The sequence below is a fragment of the Triticum dicoccoides genome, chromosome 5B (genome assembly GCF_002162155.2).
Source record: "Triticum dicoccoides isolate Atlit2015 ecotype Zavitan chromosome 5B, WEW_v2.0, whole genome shotgun sequence".
In the NCBI taxonomy this organism is placed as follows: Eukaryota; Viridiplantae; Streptophyta; class Magnoliopsida; order Poales; family Poaceae; genus Triticum; species Triticum dicoccoides.
In genome coordinates, this window is record NC_041389.1 from 40314405 (window position 1) to 40321941 (window position 7537).

Genomic DNA, 7537 nt, shown 5'->3' on the forward strand with positions numbered 1-7537 from the left:
TTGGCGGTCTCGCGAGCCTGGCCTGTGCATCAGTTGGATGTCTCAATGCCTTCTTGCACGGCCATCTTGATGAGCAGGTGTTCTGTGAGCATCCCACTTGTTCATTGACACCACGCATTCGGACTTCGTGTGCTTGCTCTCCCGTTCTCTTTACGGTTGAAGCAGGCGCCCCGGTCTTGTTACCAGCATATCGCATCCTTCCTGCAGTCTCTGGGCTTTCGGACCACTCGCTCCGATGCCTCACTCTTTCTGTATCATCAGGGAGCTGACACTGCATATCTGCTGCTCTACGTCGATGACATCATCCTCACGGCGTCCTCCCCCGAGCTCCTTCAGCGGCTGACGGCTCGTCTTCGTGATGAGTTCGCCCTCAAGGCCTTGGGGCCTCTGCACTACTTCCTCGGCATCGAGGTGGTTGGTCGGGCTGATGGCTTCTTTCTGCATCAACAGAAATATGCCCACGAGCTTCTAGAGCGCACCGGTATGGTTAACTGCAAGCCGGCGCCCACCCCCGTTGACACGAAGGCGAAGGTTTCTGCTCTGGAGGGGTCTCTCGCGTCCGATGCAGTGTTCTATCGCTCCATTGTTGGTGCTTTACAGTACTTGACGTTGACTCGACCCGACCTGCAGTACGCTTTTCAACAGGTGTGCCTCCACATGCACTCCCCGCGTGACTCTCATTGGACCTTGGTGAAGCGTATTCTCCATTACATATGCGGAGCCATGTCTTTGGGACTCACCCTGACGGCCTCGGCCTCCATCGACCTCGTCGCCTACTCGGATGCCGACTGGGCAGGCTGCCCCGACACCCGACGCTCTACATCCGGCTATTGCGTCTACCTTGGTCCCTCGTTGATCTCTTGGTCATCGAAGCGACAACCCACGGTCTCCCGCTCCAGCGCCGAGGCAGAGTATCAGGCTGGGTTAACGTCATGGCCAAATGCTCTTGGCTAAGTCAACTACTCCAGGAGTTGCTTTGTGATGTTCACAAGGCCACTCTTGTCTACTGCGATAACGTTAGCGCGGTCTACCTCTCTGCCAACCCGGTTCACCATCGACGTATGAAGCATATTGAGCTTGATATTCACTTTGTGCGTGAGCAGGTTGCCCTTGGCCGTGTTCGGGTTCTCCACGGTCCGACGTCGCAGCAGTTTGCTGATGTGATGACTAAGGGATTGCCTACTCCCATTTTTCAGGAGTTTCGGTCCAGTCTCTGTGTCTCAGGCAACGCTTCAACTGCGAGGGGGGGGGGCGTTGAGTATATTTGTGTTGCATGTATTATGTATAGTGTGGCCCACCTCCTTGTTGGGTAACGTAGCATGCAATTTCAAAAAAAATTCTACGCTTACGCAAGATCTATCTAGGAGATGCATAGCAACGAGAGGGGAGAGTGTGTCCACGTACCCTCATAGACCGAAAGCGGAAGCATTTAGTAACGCGGTTGATGTAGTCAAACGTCTTCACGACCCGACGATCCAAGCACCGAATGTACGGCACCTCCGTGTTCAACACACGTTCAGCTCGATGACGTCCCACGAACTCTTGATCCAGTTGAGGTTGATGGAGAGTTCCGTTAGCATGACAACGTGGCGACTGTGATGATGAAGTTATCAGCGCAGGGCTTCACCTAAGCACTATGACGATATGACCGAGGTGTGTAACTGCGGAGGGGGGGCACCGCACACGGCTAAGAGAAATCTTCGTGTCTTTGGGGTGCCCCCCTCCCACGTATATAAAGGAGGGAGGGAGAGAGGCCAGCCCCCTAGGGGCGCGCCAAGAGTATGGAGTCCTACTAGGACTTCCAAGTCCTAGTAGGAATCCCTTTCCTTTTGGGAGTAGGAGAGAAGGAAAGAGGGAAAAGAGGGAGGGAGTAGGAAAAGGCAAGGGGTGCGCCGCCCCCTTCCCCTAGTCCAATTCAGACCCATGGGGGGGGGGGAGAGCGCCACCTCCCCATGGCGTGCCTCCTCTTTTCCCGTATGGCCCAATAAGGCCCATTACTTCTCCCGGTGAATTCCCGTAACTCCTCGATACTCTGAAAAACACCCGAATCACTCGAAACCTTTCCGATGTCCGAATATAGCCTTCCAATATATGAATCTTTACCTCTCGACCATTTCGATACTCCTTGTCATGTCCGTGATCTCATCCGGAACTCCGAACAAAATTCGGTCATCAAATCACATAACTCATAATACAAATCATCATCGAACGTTAAGCGTGCGAACCCTACGGGTTCGAGAACTATGTAGACATGACCGAGACACATCTCCAGTCAATAACCAATAGTTGAACCTGGATGCTCATATTGGCTCCTACATATTCTATAAAGATCTTCATCGGTGAAACCGCATAACAACATACGTTATTCCCTTTGTCATCGGTATGTTACTTGCCCGAGATTCGATCATCGGTATCATCATACCTAGTTCAATCTCGTTACCGGCAAGTCTCTTTACTCGTTCCGTAATGCATCATCCCGCAACTAACTCATTAGTCACATTGCTTGCAAGGCTTCATATGATGTGCATTACCGAGAGGGCCCAGAGATACCTCTTCGATACTTGGAGTGACAAATCCTAATCTCGATCTATGCCAACCCAACAAACACCTTTGGAGACACCTGTAGAGCATATTTATAATCACCCAGTTACGTTGTGACGTTTGATAGCACACAAGGTGTTCCTCTGGTATTCGGGAGTTGCATAATCTCATAGTCAAAGGAGTATGTATAAGTCATGAAGAAAGCTTTAGCAATAAAACTTAACAATCATTATGCTAAGCTAACGGATGGGTCTTGTCCATCACATCATTCTCCTAATGATGTGATCCCGTTCATCAAATAACAACACATGTCTATGGCCAGGAAACTTAACCATCTTTGATTAACGAGCTTGTCAAGTAGAGGCATACTAGGGACACTTTGTTTTGTCTATGTATTCACACATGTATCAAGTTTCCGGTTAATACAATTCTAGCATGAATAATAAACATTTATCATGATATAAGGAAATATAAAATAACAACTTTATTATTGCCTCTAGGGCATATTTCCTTCACTCCTAGTCATGTATAGTTGAGGTTGAGGCCCTGCCTGGACTTATATATACATGCACCGGCACCCCATCAATACAACGAAATATTGTATTACCAAACCGTCTCTCTACAAGTACAAGTCAGTAGCCTTCGTTACACCCCCACGTTGGGTGCCCGCATGGAGGTTCACATCTCCTCCCGCTCCCGTGCGGCTCCACGGGCCGCACCGGGGAGCCCAAACTCTGGCCGCCTAGGAGGCCCCCTCCTCCTCCTTTCCCCTCACCGCCGCCAAACGGCTCCGCCGGGCAAAGCCCGAGCGGCGGCAGCGGCAGTGGGGCCGTTTGTCGGTGTGGTTCGAGTGGATCTCGAGGTCCTGGGTGCCTCCAATGGCTGTGAGCGGGGGTCAGCGGCAAAGTGGGGTGGCGGCCGTGGCTCGCGGAGGTGCAGGGGTCGCGTGGCCGCGGCGACGAGGTGTGGCTGGGTGTGCTGGTGCGTGCAGGCGTGGATCTGGCCAGGGTGCGGGCGGCGGCCTTCTGCTGCATGGATCTCGCGCCATGGCTTTTGCGCCAGCGCAATGGGGCTACTGCCGGGCGGATCCAGGGGCTGCCAGGCGTGCTGGTGCATCAGGGACGTGCAAGGGTGGTTCCTTGGCAAATGAGGTGCGTGGCTATGTGGATGGCAGGGCAGCGGCCCTGGATGGTGACTGCAACGGTGGCAGTTGTTGTTGTGGCGTGGAGTTCATTGCCGCATAAGGTTTGGTGATGGGGTTTGCGTGGTGGTGCTTGGCGGCAAGTGGTTCAGTTGAGCTCTCCAGCATTCAGAGCGCCCATGGTGCTCTGAATCCGCAAATCTGGTCGTGTGACGACGACCTCCGGCGAAAGCATTGGCCTGACCATGGTCAGGACCGGCGATGATGGCACCTACGGGTGTTGGCTACCTTCTTGGAGGCGTCGTTGTGGAGCTCCATCGTCATAGCGAAGGATTTGGCTCTCCGGATGAAAATCCTAGCTTCGGTATTCCGAAGCGGGCTACAGCAACGTCTACGTCGCATCCTCCTTGGAGGCGTCGTTTGGGAGAGGTGGTTGAGACTGTTGCGAGGGATCTCTTTGCCATCAAGGTCAGCGGATGTTGGGGCAGCGGCCTCGGACAACTTGTGCGACGAGACGACAGACTCAGAAAGCGATGCGGTGATGGCTCCATGAGGTAGGGCTGAAGCTCAGCATGGCTTGGGTGGTGATCTTGAGCTGCGAGGGCAGCAAGGTCGTCAGCTCGGTCGACGTGTTCCGGTGGGGACGGTTAGACTTTATGTCGGGGCGGCGGCCTCAGAAGTGGTGCGACAGTCGTGGTCTGCGAGTGGTTTTCCTGCGCAACGTGGGTTGCGGGTGGCTGGGTCATGCGGCGTCGTGGCTCGAGGGAGAGCGGTGATATGTCGGGGCGGCGGCCCCAGAAGGCGGTGTCGGTTGATCGCGCAGGGCGTAGTGGAGTGGTGGATGTCGGGACGGCCGCTCCGAATTATTGCAACTTCGAGGGATCCGGCTTCATGTCATGTGGGCGATGAGGTTGCCTTCGATGTTGGTCGTTGGCATGCTAGGTGATACAATTGGCGCAGGTCATGTGGAGTGCATGTACTTCATTTCTGTCGGAGAGTCCCGTGGCTGCTCCTCCCATAGTAGCCATGGATTCTTCTTTCCTGCAGTGATGGATGGCCGGCTTGTTCAGCGGAGCGAGCTTCCCGTCGGTCTGTGTATGTGTGGTGGGCGCTTGTTATGCCATTGGGCATGTTGTCGGCGAGTGTGGGCTTGACCGTGTGTGGTTCGATGTGCGTGGGAGTGGGCTTGGCCCTTGATGTATTGGTTTTCGCCCGGTTTTCCACTAATTAACTGGGCAACTCTCTTCTGCTTAATTAATGGATGAGGCAAAGCTTTTGCCTCCGTTCCAAAAAAAAACATTGGGTGCCCTCATCATAGTCATGTTAGGGCCGGCATCTCCAACGGCAACCCGCATAATTTCTCCCACATCCGTCCGTGGACACTGGGCATCAGTCCGCGGACACGAATGCGAGAGGCAGTCATTCAACTCTAGCCACATACATTTTGACAATAACTCGGAACAAACAGATGAAATTTGATTAAACATGGACAAATTTCATGTAAACTTGACGGATTTCATATAAACATAGTCGGATTTCATATAAACACGGCGGATTACATATAAACCTGACGTATTTAATCTATACATGACGAATCTCTTAGCGGAGCTCATCTGGTTAGGTCTAAATGGTGCCGACGCAGTGTTCGAGCGTGAGCCCCGGAAATTAAAGTTTCGCCTTTTCCAGCTCTGCCTCAGCGCCCTCGCGTTCCGCCTCCGTAACCTCCTCCTCCAGCCGCCCCCGCGTCACCGCCAAGCGAATAATCTGTCGTCAATGGTCAAGCCACCAAACTTGGCGGCGATGGGAGGGGAGGAGCGGTGGCCCTCATGGGACACGAGCACTGGCGACCTACTATGCACTACTCTTACTCACTTCTGACGTCGCCCGCGGACGCACCGGCTTCGTTGTCGTCCTCCTCCTCATCAGTGTCGCCGAACAGCGGCTTGCCCTCGTCGTCGCCCTCCTTGGCGGTAGCAGACGTCACCACAACCACCCGTAGGTGGTAACGCCATCAATCGCGACGGATCTGCTAGGCGGGATGGTAGAACTCTAAATGAATACCAAAAAATAAACAAAAAAAAAGAATACTGAAAAGAAACAAAAAACAGAATAAGAAAAAAACATTGAAACCCGAAGAATGAATGAAAATGAATGAAAAAATGGATAAAAACGAATTGTAATGAGAAAAATAAGAAAACCAAACAAAAAACCAAAGAAACAAAAAAAAAGGAAAAAAAATGAAAAAACATCGGTGTTTTACCTTAAGTAGTGCACGCCTCCTTTAAAAACACCAAGCCAATTGTGGCGCACTAGCTAGCGGCACGCGAGAGATCGCTATAGGCTCGCTTAATGCGATAAACTCCTTGGCTTCATCCGGATGCACGCAGCCGCGCGAGTGACCGCGTCGTGCGCCGTTCGATTACGCTCCATCAAGTGGTGGGCACTGCCATTTTACTAGGCGTCTGGCCGTATGTGGTGGACCCACTCACCGCTCGATCTCCTTTTCCAGCCACAGGCTCCTTTCCAGCCACATGTTTCTCTCGTCTCTCTCTCTTGCTCTATCCATGGGATTTGGTCCGCCATGGATGTCCCCTATGAGCTCTCTCAAATGAAATCTCAGGAGACAAAAGGGTGCTGCTACCGGCTGGGGGACGGCGGACCAGATGCTCGAGTTTAGATTAGGGTTGCGTCAGGCACAGCCTCCGCATATCTCGTATATATATAGGACCAACAATACAGAGTTATAATACAATACGACAGGTACAGGTGACCGTTTCCAGCACACCCCCTCAATCTGAACTACTACTACATACAAGGTTTATATTGGACCGGAAACGCTCTAGCATATGTCGTGTGGCTAGTTTAGTAAATACATCAGCTAGTTGGTCATTAGTCGAGATAAACCTGATATCTAAAGCTCCGAAAGCAACGCGCTCACGCACAAAGTGAAAGTCTATCTCTATTTGCTTGGTTCTTGCGTGAAAGACCGGATTCGCTATCAGGTATGTAGCCCCAAGATTATCACACCATAGAATGGCGGTACGCTGCTGTAATACTCTGAGCTCCTTGAGTAGGGACTCTACCCAGATTGCTTCAGCAGTTCCATTAGCTAAAGCTTTATGCTCTGCCTCCGTACTCGATCTAAAGACAGTCGGCTGTTTCTTGGCACTCCATGAGATGAGATTTGAGTCAACGAACACAGCAAAACCACTAGTGGAACGGCGGTCATCAATGCATCCTGCCCAATCAGCATCCGTGAAAATACTGACACCAGTGGAAGGGGATTTACGAATCCTCAATCTCGTACTCAAAGTCCCTTTGACATAACGCAATATACGCTTAACAACTTCCCAATGCTCATCAGTCGGCTGTGATAGATACTGGCAAACCTTGTTGACGGCAAAGGACAGTCGGGACGAGTGAGCATTAAGTACTGAAGTCCTCCAACAATACTGCGATATCGGATGGAATCCTCAACACCCAATGGGGTGCCGGCCTCACGAGCCAGATGCTCGGTGGCAGATAATAGTGTAGAAGTAGGCCTACAATTCTCCATACTCACACGATGAAGAAGATCCAGCTCATACTTTCTTTGAGTCAGTGTCATGCCCCCTGAATTGTAGGACGCTTCAAGCCCCAAAAAATACTGAAGAGGACCAAGATTCTTGATAGGAAAACTGTCGGAGAGGGACCGCACTAGACGATCAACTGCAGCAGGAGTGGAGCCAGCAATCACAATATCATCAACATACACAAGCATGTATATCTGAACACCATGCGCAGCAAAGATGAATAGGGATGTATCCACCTTGGAAGAAACAAAACCAAGCTGAAGAAGTCGAGCACTTAGCCGAG